The sequence below is a fragment of the Colobus angolensis genome, unplaced genomic scaffold (assembly GCF_000951035.1).
Source record: "Colobus angolensis palliatus isolate OR3802 unplaced genomic scaffold, Cang.pa_1.0 Scaffold14, whole genome shotgun sequence".
In the NCBI taxonomy this organism is placed as follows: Eukaryota; Metazoa; Chordata; class Mammalia; order Primates; family Cercopithecidae; genus Colobus; species Colobus angolensis.
Window position 1 is genome coordinate 6594120 of NW_012114488.1, and position 11188 is coordinate 6605307.

Below are 11188 nucleotides of genomic sequence, written 5' to 3' on the forward strand. Positions count from 1 at the left end.
CCCGCTGTGGGGTCCTGACCGGAAGGGAGGTGATGAGCAAAGCCCAGGTTGCCTCCCACCGTGAATGTTTCCTGCAGGGCCTGTGGGTGAAGGACCCTTCCCTTTCCCTCCAAATGTCACCCTGCCCCGAATCACTTGTCTCCTGTCTTTGCCAGTGGATGTGAGTACCTTGTCCACTCCTTTAAAACTACATAGAATGCCTTACACTGTCCTGATTATGCTCTGAAAGATAAAAGTTGTTTCACAGGGCGTGTGTGTAGACCAGTGTTGTACAATTTGGTTTAGATCCCTGAAAAAAATCTCAATTCTTTCTCATAATTTAGTGCAGAGAATAGAATACAAGACAGAGTGTCAGGGTGGCAAGGAAACTTCAAAACATGTGAGTAGGCTCGTGCCGTGGCTCACGCCTGTAATCCCAACACTTTGGGATGAGACAGGAGGATTGCTTGAGCCCAGGAGTTCAAGCCCAGCCTGGGCAATGTGGCAAGACCCCATCTCTTAAAAAAAAAAAAAAAAGTTACACAAATTAGCCAGGTGTGGTGGCACACACCTGGAGTCCTAGCTACTTGGGAAGCTGAGGTGGCAGGATGGCTTGAGACCGGGAGTTCAAGGCTGAAGTGAGCTATGATTGTGCCACTACACTCCAGCCTAAGCAACAAGCAAGACCCCGTCCCTAAAGAAAAAAAAAAAGCATGAATCGCTGAGGCCCAGAGAGTCCAAAGGACTGGCCTGAGGTCACACAGCAGGGGCACGCCATGGGGGCGAAGCTCGGGCTTCCCCCATCCATCTGTGTGTGCTTTCCTTGTTATTAATTCATGAGTGAATCGTTGCAAATGATGCATCTGGATAAACACTGGACTTCTGTTTCCCCACAGCTGCAGGAGAATCACAGTCTCAGCGGCTGCTGCTTCTGAGGGGCGCGCATGCTGCCTGGTCTGGAGGGTTCGCTGCAATCGGTGCTACAGCTTTAGGAACTGTGATTTACTGCGGATTTAAAACTCTTTAAACAGCCGACTTCCTGCTGATGGGTCTGCAGGCGCAGTGCTGACAGCGACTCGGGCAGGGCCTCGGTGCAGAGGCTGGGAGGAGCGCCTGCTTTTTAGGAAAGGATGCTTCAGGCTCAGCCTCCCGTCCATGCTCCTCTCCGGTGTGAGTGCAGAGAAGGTCCTGGGTTCTGTCTGTGGCTTCACTCTGGGGGTGAGTGTGCCTCTGGAGTCTCTGAGGGGATGTGGGAAGGACGTTCAGTTCAGAGCCTTTAACCAAAACTTTTACAGCAGCCGGCGGGGCAAGGGCTCCCGCACACCCCGAGTTTGAGAGACAGCACCTCAAATTTTCGAACCCTGGCCCATGTGGAGTCAAGCAAGGCTGCTCTGAGGAGGGAAATGGCTGCCCTGGTGCTCTGGGTAGGCCTGGAGGGCTGAGCCTCAGGCAGTCAGCACCACCCTTCCCTCTCCCTGGTTCCCAAGAATCTGAGAGCGATTGAGGAATTGAGGCTGTGAAGTTTTAGGCACTCCCAGGATGAGTATAACGTGGGTTTCACACAAGGGAGGCTGCTGCACCATTCCGCCTGGTCACATTAACTATCCACATTTTCCCAAGGAGTGAGGATGTGCCCGTTTCCTCAGGGTTCTTTGGTGGTGGTTTCAGTTCCTTGCTTCAGTCTCTGGCTGACAGAACTGACTCTACAGGCTTAGCCCTCATTCGTCCAAGACCCAAAGCTCCCAGGATGCAGCTGGGAGCTGCAGTGAGCACCTGTGCACCTGCTGATTCTCCAGGTCTTGCATGGCCATGGTGGGCTCTCTCTACAGAGGCTCAGGACTTGACTCGTATTAGGATGGGGTGTCATAGTTTTGTCTTGCTTTACCTTTTGAAAAAATAGACACAGGGTTTTGCTCCATTGCCCAGATGGGAGTGCAGTGGTGCAATCACAGCTCATTGCAGCCTCAACCTCCTGGGCTCAAGCAATCCTCTCACCTCAGCCTCTCAAGGAGCTAGGACCACAGGCACCACCATGCCCAGCTCATTAAAACACTTTTTTTCCTTTGGTAGAGATGGGGTCTCACTATGTTGCCAAGACTAGTCTCAAACTCCTGCCCTCAAGTGATCCTCCTGCCTTGGCCTCCCAGTGTTGGAATTGCAGGCATGAGCCACCATGCCCGGCCTCGTTTTACTCTTTATAAATCATGTATAGAAACATATTTTATTAATCCCAGTAAAACCAAGGCCTTCAAGTCCAAAAGAGCTGCAGCAGAGGAGGTGGAGAAGACAGATATATAAGTATGGAAACATATTCTTAAGGTCTGTTTTCAAGATTTAGTGAAATTTTGGGAAAAGGTACAGAAAATATTTTCGTATTTTGTACTTATAATTGTTACTGTGAAAAGAGCTGCTTTTTACGGAGTGACATAAATTTGAGAAAAAAAAGGTTGTGTTTAAGAAATTCGATACAGCTCTGAATTATACATGGAATGTTATTCAACTCAGTAGAATGTGGTGTGTGGGCAATTATCCAGCATGGTAATTCCACATTACAAACCTTTAAATTTAAAACAGATCAAAATGAATCAATTTTGTAAGTGGCTTTACCTAGGTGCAGTGTTTGCATTATGTGACATTTATTTTATATTGTCACGCTATCCTTGAAGAGTCTGTTTGTTCACATTTTGGTCCTCAACCAGGAGCAGTGTCTGCTATCTGCACAGCTGCGTCTCGGGGCAGCTCCCAGAACAGTGGCAGTAGAGGCACAGATGGCAGCTCCACCTGGGCACGGTGTGGGCTGCAGTGGCCTCTGAACACCTCCAGGAGTGAAAACCCAAACTCTTCTTCTTTGCTGTAAAGCATCATTTTTGTTTTAAATCCTAGATTGAAAAAAACATGTCACAGAAAGTTCGGAAGCGAACTTTTCAATCCTAGTCTTCTCAACTACAATCATTCGCCATTTTTCTTGTACTTCTTTTTCCTATGTGCACTTTTTAGAAAGTTGCAATCATAGTCCAGGAATGATTTTTATATCCTGCTTTTCTTTTTACTCATTATGCCACCTTTAATTTCTAAGTTGCTACATAGTCTTCAAAACCATAATTGTAAAAGGTTGCTTAATAATTAATTGGGCATTTATTTTGAAAATCCTCTCTTCTGTAAATGACACTATGACCAATATATGCCCCTCCCTCATGCCATGTTAATTACTGGGTCAAAGAACATAAACCTAATTTTGTTTCTTGATACTCATTGCCACATCTCTCCTCCCGGCATTGAACCAGCTTCAGTATCACTAATATATAAGGATACATTTCACCACAATTTATCATTACATTTTTGTAACACAATGAAATAAACAATTATTTAATTACATTATTTGACTATGAGCAAATCTGGCTATTTTCTCATTAAGATTTACAATTTTTCTTTCATGTTTATCTAAATCATATTAATGGATTTATCAATAAATTTTTCTATCAATTTGTTTGATCTTTTTATGTAATAAATAATCCCTTATGCTGCTTTTTAAATCTCTAGGATTGTCAGAATGTATCGGGAACATCAAAGGCCAATTTTTGTTATTTTTTCCATAGAACCTGCATTTATTTTTACTTTAATGTTTTACCATTTGGTTGATGGAAGTCACACTTAACTGGTAAAGAGAGCTGTTGAGTTAGTCAGTCAATGTGCAAATCTGATTTGATATCATGCCAGCCCAAAGTAAAGACCCTGGTTTCTGCGAATCTGCAGGGCATGGAATGGGTAATGAACTCTGACCCTTTCTGTAAGGAGGATGGATGACAGCGTGGGGATTCCCATCAGGACTTCCACTTCCAGGAAGGTTGATGGGCTCCAGCCATCTGCAAGCTGCGTCATCCTCGGCCTGAACTCACTGGGTGCAGTCCGAAGGTGCCCAGATGCCCCAGGGTTTCCTGGGGCAGCTGAGGGCTTTCAGAAGGAGGCTTTCTGGGTCCCAGGGCAGGGAGGAGGTGCCAGGAATTCATTTCACTTTCGCAAATTCACATTAGGACTCAGAACTTTTGAGGACTCATGGAAATTCTCGAAAAATTATTCTGCCTCCAAAGCATTGTGAGAAAGCTGGATCGATAAACATCATTGCTGACTGTGTGCCAGGCACTGAGCTTGGTGCTTGGTGTAAACGGTCTCTGCTCCTCACAATGATTCTAAAAGGCTGGCAGGTTTTTAACTCCAGATTGGAGAAACTGGAAACTCAGGGTAAAGCGTTCCCTGGTGACGTGGTGGGTGACTTGCAGTGCTGTGACCCATCCGACTTGAATCTTACGCTCTTCTTACTGGCCCTGGGCCCTAGCAGAGACACAGATGCCATTCTTGCCATTATCCCTTTGGGATTTCTTAATCTTTTACCCGAAGCTTCAAAGTGGTCAATTGGTCTAAGGCTCTGGGCCAAGTATGGACTTTACATGGTTCAGGCAAGTTGCCTAGGGATTTATTTTCTTCTTTGTGCTTTTTCTGTAATTAAAAGATTTTTTTAAACAGTAACTGTGTATCAGAAAAATACAATAAAAGCTTTAAACATTTTTATGAAGCTGACAATTTGCTTATAAAAGCAATCATGGCTGCAGGGCTTAGGGCAGAAGAAATGAATGTTTCCCTAAGATTTCCTCTTTTCGGACGTGGCTAACCAAGCAGGCCACTAATGATGAGATTGGAGGGAATTATGTGGCCAGTTTTCGGCAGCAGGGCAGGGTTCCTGGGGACTGTGAAGCCTCTTTGGTTTTGTGATACTCATGTGGGGCCTGGTCCACATCACTTAGGATGTTTTATTTCTCTTTAGGTCTTGGACCTGGACCCGAGAGAGCCCAGAACCACAGGAGCAGCAGAAGGGCTGGAGCGTCGCACAGCAACTGTGGGTCCGCGGTGGCTCTGGAGCCGGTCGGCGTGACTCTGCCATTAGCTCTGTCCCCTTGGTGAGGTGATTCAAATTCTCAGAACTGTTTGCCCATTCAAAACATGGAGATGATAGCTCTGTGTAGTGCTGCTGTGAGGGTTAAATGAGATAAATATGTGTAAAAGTGCTTAGTACAGACACACTTCATATTCTCAGTCACTGCCTGTGTTCCACCAGGAAAAAGTGCTTTCTGAGTCAAATTTTGTCTATTTTTCAAGGCTCAGCTGATCCCAGCTGTGAATAAGTTTACAGGAAGCTTACTGTTACCCCAGGCAGGAATCCCTTCTACTCCAGCCGGGATTTTTCAGCAGTTAGGGCCTGTTCAACAGAGTAAGCTAGCAGGAGTTACATTTAGCCTTATGTTGCTGTGTGCATTTTAATGTTTGTGCCTGAGTAGATTCTAAGCTCTTTGAGGGCAGGAACCATGTGTTAGATGTCTTGGAATATCTTATAAAATCTCGAATAGTGGCCAGTCCTCCAGCAGAAGCTGCAAACTGACTCCTCAGTGTGTGCCAGAAACTGGAATGCTGTTTTCACAGTGCTGGCCTTCGGGAGGTAGAAAGGCCACACTGGCCAGTACACGTGGTCGGTGCCAGATGGCTCCATCCTACCTCCCTTCGCAGGGGCTGGACAAGGGCAGTCTGGGTGCTTGACTCAGCCAATTCTGAAGACAGGTCTTTGTGTGGCAGCCATCAGCCAGAAAAAGAAATTCTATTTTGATTTGGTCATTTATTGGCATGAAGTTTTACTTTTGCCCACTGTGGTCAACCAGATGTACTGGTTGGTGCTGGCTGCAGTCCACGGAAGGCCCCACCTGTGCCATGGGCACAGACAGATGGGAGCAGCTGGCTGCCTGGAGACAGGACCTCTGTTTCCGTTTGATGCAGCCACTCCAAATAAACATACCAGTCTATTGTTTGTAGCTAGCATCATTGACTTTCACAGATAACCCCCAAAAGATGATGGGGTCTCTCCACCGGCCTGGATGGGGGTACAGCTACACCTTGCACATGGTTTCACATGAAGAGAAACATGAGATGAAATAAATAAAGGAACAGGAAAGAGAGATATAAGAACTAAGAGTGAGGAGTATCTCACTTTTCATCCTTCTCGTGTCTTTGGGGTGCCACCATTTTAGTGAATGGGACTAGCGATTCTAGAATGTAATACATTTCACAATCACAACTGACATTTTGTCTGTTTTCCAACACATTTAAAGGATACAAAATATAATATCACATCAGTCTTCATAATAGTAATATAGTCAGGTATTACGCATGATCATTCTACTAAGTTTATTTGAGGGAAGCAAACACTGAGAATGCAGGGCTGAGATTCCAGCCTCTGTTGGCCTCAGTGTCACCAGGGTGCTAGTTTCTCCTGAGTCTGAACCTGCATTTTAAGCAGACCCAGGTGGTTTCTTGCACATTCGTGTTGGAGAAGCACTGCTGTGCGGTCAGCACAGAAGTCCTCTCCATGTTTTGTTGAGTTACAGCCCCCAGGTTAACAGTCCTCCCCTGACTTGCCAGAAAGAGCAGCCTTCCTTCTTTCAGAAGGCCTGGGAAAACTGCTCAGGCTGGGACTTGTGGGCGGTTAGATTCAGTGCTACAGAGGGCTTCTAGTTGAGGTTTGTTCCCCATTCCCCTGGGTCCCAGTGTCTCTCCTGAGGCTTCGCTTGTGAGAAACTGTTCTTTTTTAGGAGCAGCAGCAGCCACTTCGGCACAGGCTGAGGGGTCTCTTATCTGAAGTACTTGGGACCAGAAACACTTTGAATTTTGGATTTTTCAATATTTGCAGGTACATAATGAGGTATCTTGAGACAGGACCCAAATCTAAACACAAAATTCATTTATGTTTCATACACATAGTCCGAAGGTCATTTTATACAGCATTTTAAATAATTTGTGCGTGAAGCCAAGTGTGGACTGCGTTTTGACTGTGACACATCACATGAGGACTGTGTAGAGTTTTTCACTTGTGGGGTCATGTTGAGGCTCAAAACATTTCCGATTTTGGAGCATTCTGGATTTCGGATTTTCCAATTGGGGTGCTCACCTGTGTCACTTTTCTGCCAATCCACCATCAGGTTTGTGCCTCTCAGGTGAGACGCATGGTCCAGAGAGATCTTGGGTCTCAGACAGACAAAACTGACAAGGACAAAAATGCACCCTCAGCTGAGAAGAGGGCACTGGATAGAATTCTGGTTAAAAACACTGTGGGGTAGTCAGGTGTCCGACCTATGTGGTTGCCGATGAGGGAGTGGGTCGCGGCTGGCTGGTGTGGTGTGCAGGAGGCTCAGTTCCATGGTCGCCAGCGAGGGAGTGGGTCACGGCTGGCTGGTGTGGTGTGCAGGACACGGAGGCTCAGTTCCATGGTCGCCAGCGAGGGAGTGGGTCACGGCTGGCTGGTGTGGTGTGCAGGAGGCTCGGTTCCATGGTCTCTCCCTGTGAGCACTGCAGAGAAGGCAGCTCAGTGGATGCCACTCACACAGGGGCAGGGAGGGGTGGGCAGTGTCCCAAGGGACTTTCCGATATACTAAAATTGCCTAACACAGCAGTTCCTCGTGGATATTGGTAACGAAGGCAAGATGTGTTTTTGGTTTATTGTTACTTTTGGCAAGTCTCCAAAACTCATACAGCCCAGTTTTCTGATGGAAACTGAGAAACATTTATCAACAACAGTATCTACCCAATAGAATCTTGTAAACTTAAATGCAGTAATGTGTTTTTAGAGCACTAGAGTCTTTGAAAGAGACCCGTATCATGAAGTAAGAGTATCAGGTTTTATTCTCAGTAAACTTCAGAAAGTACAAATACTGCCATTGGCTGGGAGTTTCCTTGTTCATTTTCCTGCACAGGGCACCTTCGATCACATCTGTTGTCTGCATGAATCAGGTCTTCTCTATTTCTCAGAGGTACGTCATTCGTTCTAGAGAGTTCTGTCTCCCATATGAAGTGCTTCCTACAGAAGGAATGAATGTACAGCTCTTCATGTTGCCAAAGCACCAAGACACACTAAACCCACACAGCACATTCCACAGGGCATTTTGAGTGGCTGGAGGCCACGGCACCAGAGCCCAGGGTGGCACCTGCACACTCCCATGTGGGAAGTGGGCATGACCAGAGGCAGAGGCCAGACTTGGCAGCACATGCTGAGGCTGCAGAGCCCTGAGGAGGCTGCTAGGCCCTGACACTGGGTGGCCCAGACAATCCAGCCTGACAAGGAGCTGCATTCCACCCGTGTTGGAGATGGTGCTGACAGACTGCCGCACAGAAGCTTCTGCAGCCTGGTGCCCACCAGGCCCATGGAGGAAAAGGGTTCTCGAGTGAAAAGCCTCATCTGGCCCTCAGGAGGCATCTGTGTGAGGGCAGAGCCCTGTTTGCCCCGGGTGTCAGAATCTATGAAGGACCGGAGCTGGGCTTGGCCACTCCTGAGACAACATCAATGGATCCTGCACGCAGCAATCCCAGGCCGGGCTGGAGAGACTTTGACGGAGCCTGTACACAGCATCCCTGGACTGGGCTGGAGAGACCTCCTGCCTGTTTGCACACACTTGAAGGGATATTGTGTGAATTGTTTTCTGAACACACCATTTTCCTTACAGAAACTCCTATTCATCCTTCAATCCCAGCTCACAGTCACCTCCTCTGGGAAGCCCTCCATTGCCGGTCATTGTTGGGTGGCGTGCCTGTCTCCTCTTTGGACTGCAAGCTCTTTTCATTGCTTTCCTCCACTTCCTGCATGGTTCTTGGCACACACTGGGTGCTTACTGAATACATGGTCAGTAAATTTAAAGGATGAGATGTACTGATTAGTATTTATATCAGATTTTTTTTTCTGTATCAGATTTACAAGCTCCATGATGCCCACCATGTGCTAAGAGCAGTAACTACACCCCATTCTCTCCGCACCTTTTCCTGCTGCCACAGGCTTACGTTTTTATCCTATTATGAACTTAATGCTTTTTGAATTCACTTCTTGAATTATTATCCTGGCTGCTCAGCTAAGAGGTGGATCCCTGTGGCTCTCAGTGGTGTCTGTCCTGCCACGGGCTGAGACCTGTGACTTCTCAGGGGTAATTACAGTGAAGACACTTGCTGTTCTGCTTGTGACTGCAGAGCTGCAGACCCAGGGAGTCAGGAGGGGGATAAAACCCACAGCTGACACAGCTCTGTGGTCCTCAGGTTGCCTCTCACAGACAGAGAGGGGAGATGACACTCTGCTTCTCCTACAGTTTGGAAATTTCACCTAAGCAGCTGCAAGTGTTTTACAGGGAACATGCTGGCTCAATAATTGGAACCTTTGGTGTGGGCAGCAGTTAGAGATGTCACAGCAATGCTGAGGGTTGCAGAGGGGCCTGCAGTTTCTAACTGCATGTCAAGGTCCCGTGCCTGTGGCGACCTGGCGTTGGCATTTCCGCAGCCTGCCTGTGACCTTCAGTAAGTGCAGGTGTCAGGTCTGACCCTTGCTCCGTGGATTCCTTCATCAACCTCGGGAAACTATGTTCACACCCTGGTGGATTTTCGTTTTAGACCAATTTGTTTTTGCCCCTGTGTCCGGGCTTTGGGCTCCCATGTGTGATGGCTGCTGGCTTCGATGCTGTGGTGATGTTTCCATGGCATTTCCTTGGTTAGGGCAATTCCTGGGGATGCCCATGTTGGTGGGAGGCAGAGTGCTGGTTCCTGGCGGCCTGAGATGCATCTGCATCTCCAGCCTGGTGACCGGGCACTCCACAGTACTTGGGGTGTGGAGTTCCAGGGAGAGGTCCAGGCATCCAGGGATGCCGAACAAAGGCTGAATAAAACTCGGTGCCCATGGAATTTGACAGTGTGCCGTGTTTCAGCAGGGCTGATTTCTTCTAGATTTGCAATAAGGCTTAATCCTGAGAATCCAGGCATTCACCCGACATTCCCATTAATCACAGAATCTCAGGAAAATAAGCATAGGGTGGAGGCCTAGGGTTGTCCCCCCAACCCACGGCTGCCAGGGAAGACCTGGACTGACCTCGGACTCTTGCCCTTTAGTTGAACAGCAGTCTTTGAAGACTAGACTTTGAAGACTAGACTAGAAGTTCTAGACTTCCCAGGGAATCATTTCCCGATTTAACTCCCAGCGAAACCGCCAACCTTCGCTTCTTCCTTCTGTTCATTTGAAACTTTGTTGTTGTCCAGTTTGAAAGCGTTGTTAGCCACACAGGTGGGTCAGGACTGCGAATCCAGGCTGCAATGAGGGGTTAAGTGGTCATTTAAATGAACATTCGATGCACATTCTAGGCCTGGTAAGTACAGCTGAATGACGCTGGTACTAAATGAACATGGCAAAGCTGCAATGGGCGGAGCAAAGGCCGGAGAAAGGCCACGTTTAAAACGCATTTGTTGAGTTCACTTAGGTTACCTGTGGGGCTGCAGCTCAGCTGTGCAGAACAGCTCCGAGGCCTGGCTCCATCTGTAATAGCTGTGTACACTTTGCCACACTTCCCTTCCCTGTGACGTGGGATTAAAATATCTCCCTAATAAGGTACTGGGAGGATTAAAGAAGATAATGGATGTGAGTGCTCAGCCAGGTGCCCAGCACATGCTTGGCGAGTGGGGGCAAGTGACGGGGCCGCCGTGCCCCAGCCGCCCACAGTGAAGGTGCTCTCAGGGTCAGTGGAGCTCACCTCGGGTGAGATGGCTTTTGCTTTCCTAGGACTCTGGGGTCAGGTTGGTTGTGTAACTTGGGCTTCCAGAGGCAGGGCTGCCCTAGAGAACACCATCCTGTTATGCAATCCAGGGCATCAGTGCTCAGAGGAAGCCAAGCCCTGGGTCTGAGCTGTGAGACTGCACCTCCTGTGCCAGCGGCCGCCATGGTGCAGGTCTCCTGAGGGTGGCTCATCCATGCCAGAGCCTTTCTCACATGGTGGACGCTCACATGGACCGCCATTTCACGTGAGTCCAGCCCAGAGACACGCCCTGCATCCTCCAGAAAAGGCCTTACCTAGCCACCAAGGCTGCTGAGACCTGTCAAGGCCACTTGGCTATGGGACGATTTGTGTCAGCCGTAAGGAGAAGTGAATGGTGGCTGGGACCCCATGTGCAGGTGGAGGGCTCTGCAGGGGCTGACAGGCATGAGCTCATGGAGGGCCATGCACACTGCTGATTGGTGCTCACACAGTGCCACAGCAACATCTTGGTTCCTGCCTGGCATTTCATGGGCTTTCTGGGTCTGCAGCCTACCCTGGCTTCCGGAAGCTTTCCTCAGGAGAAGACGACCTGTGGGAGAGGATGACTGGGTGGA

The 11188-nt window shown here is 48.2% G+C and overlaps 1 long non-coding RNA gene across 1 annotated transcript; it reads left to right on the forward strand.

Moving 5' to 3' along the window:
- The first annotated feature begins 1040 nt into the window (after window positions 1-1040).
- On the forward strand, window positions 1041-8723 carry LOC105506680. Its single transcript, XR_001000969.1, has 3 exons — window positions 1041-1197; window positions 4799-4931; window positions 7716-8723. It is a non-coding gene; the product is annotated as an uncharacterized LOC105506680 (long non-coding RNA).
- The last annotated feature ends 2465 nt before the right edge of the window (window positions 8724-11188 follow it).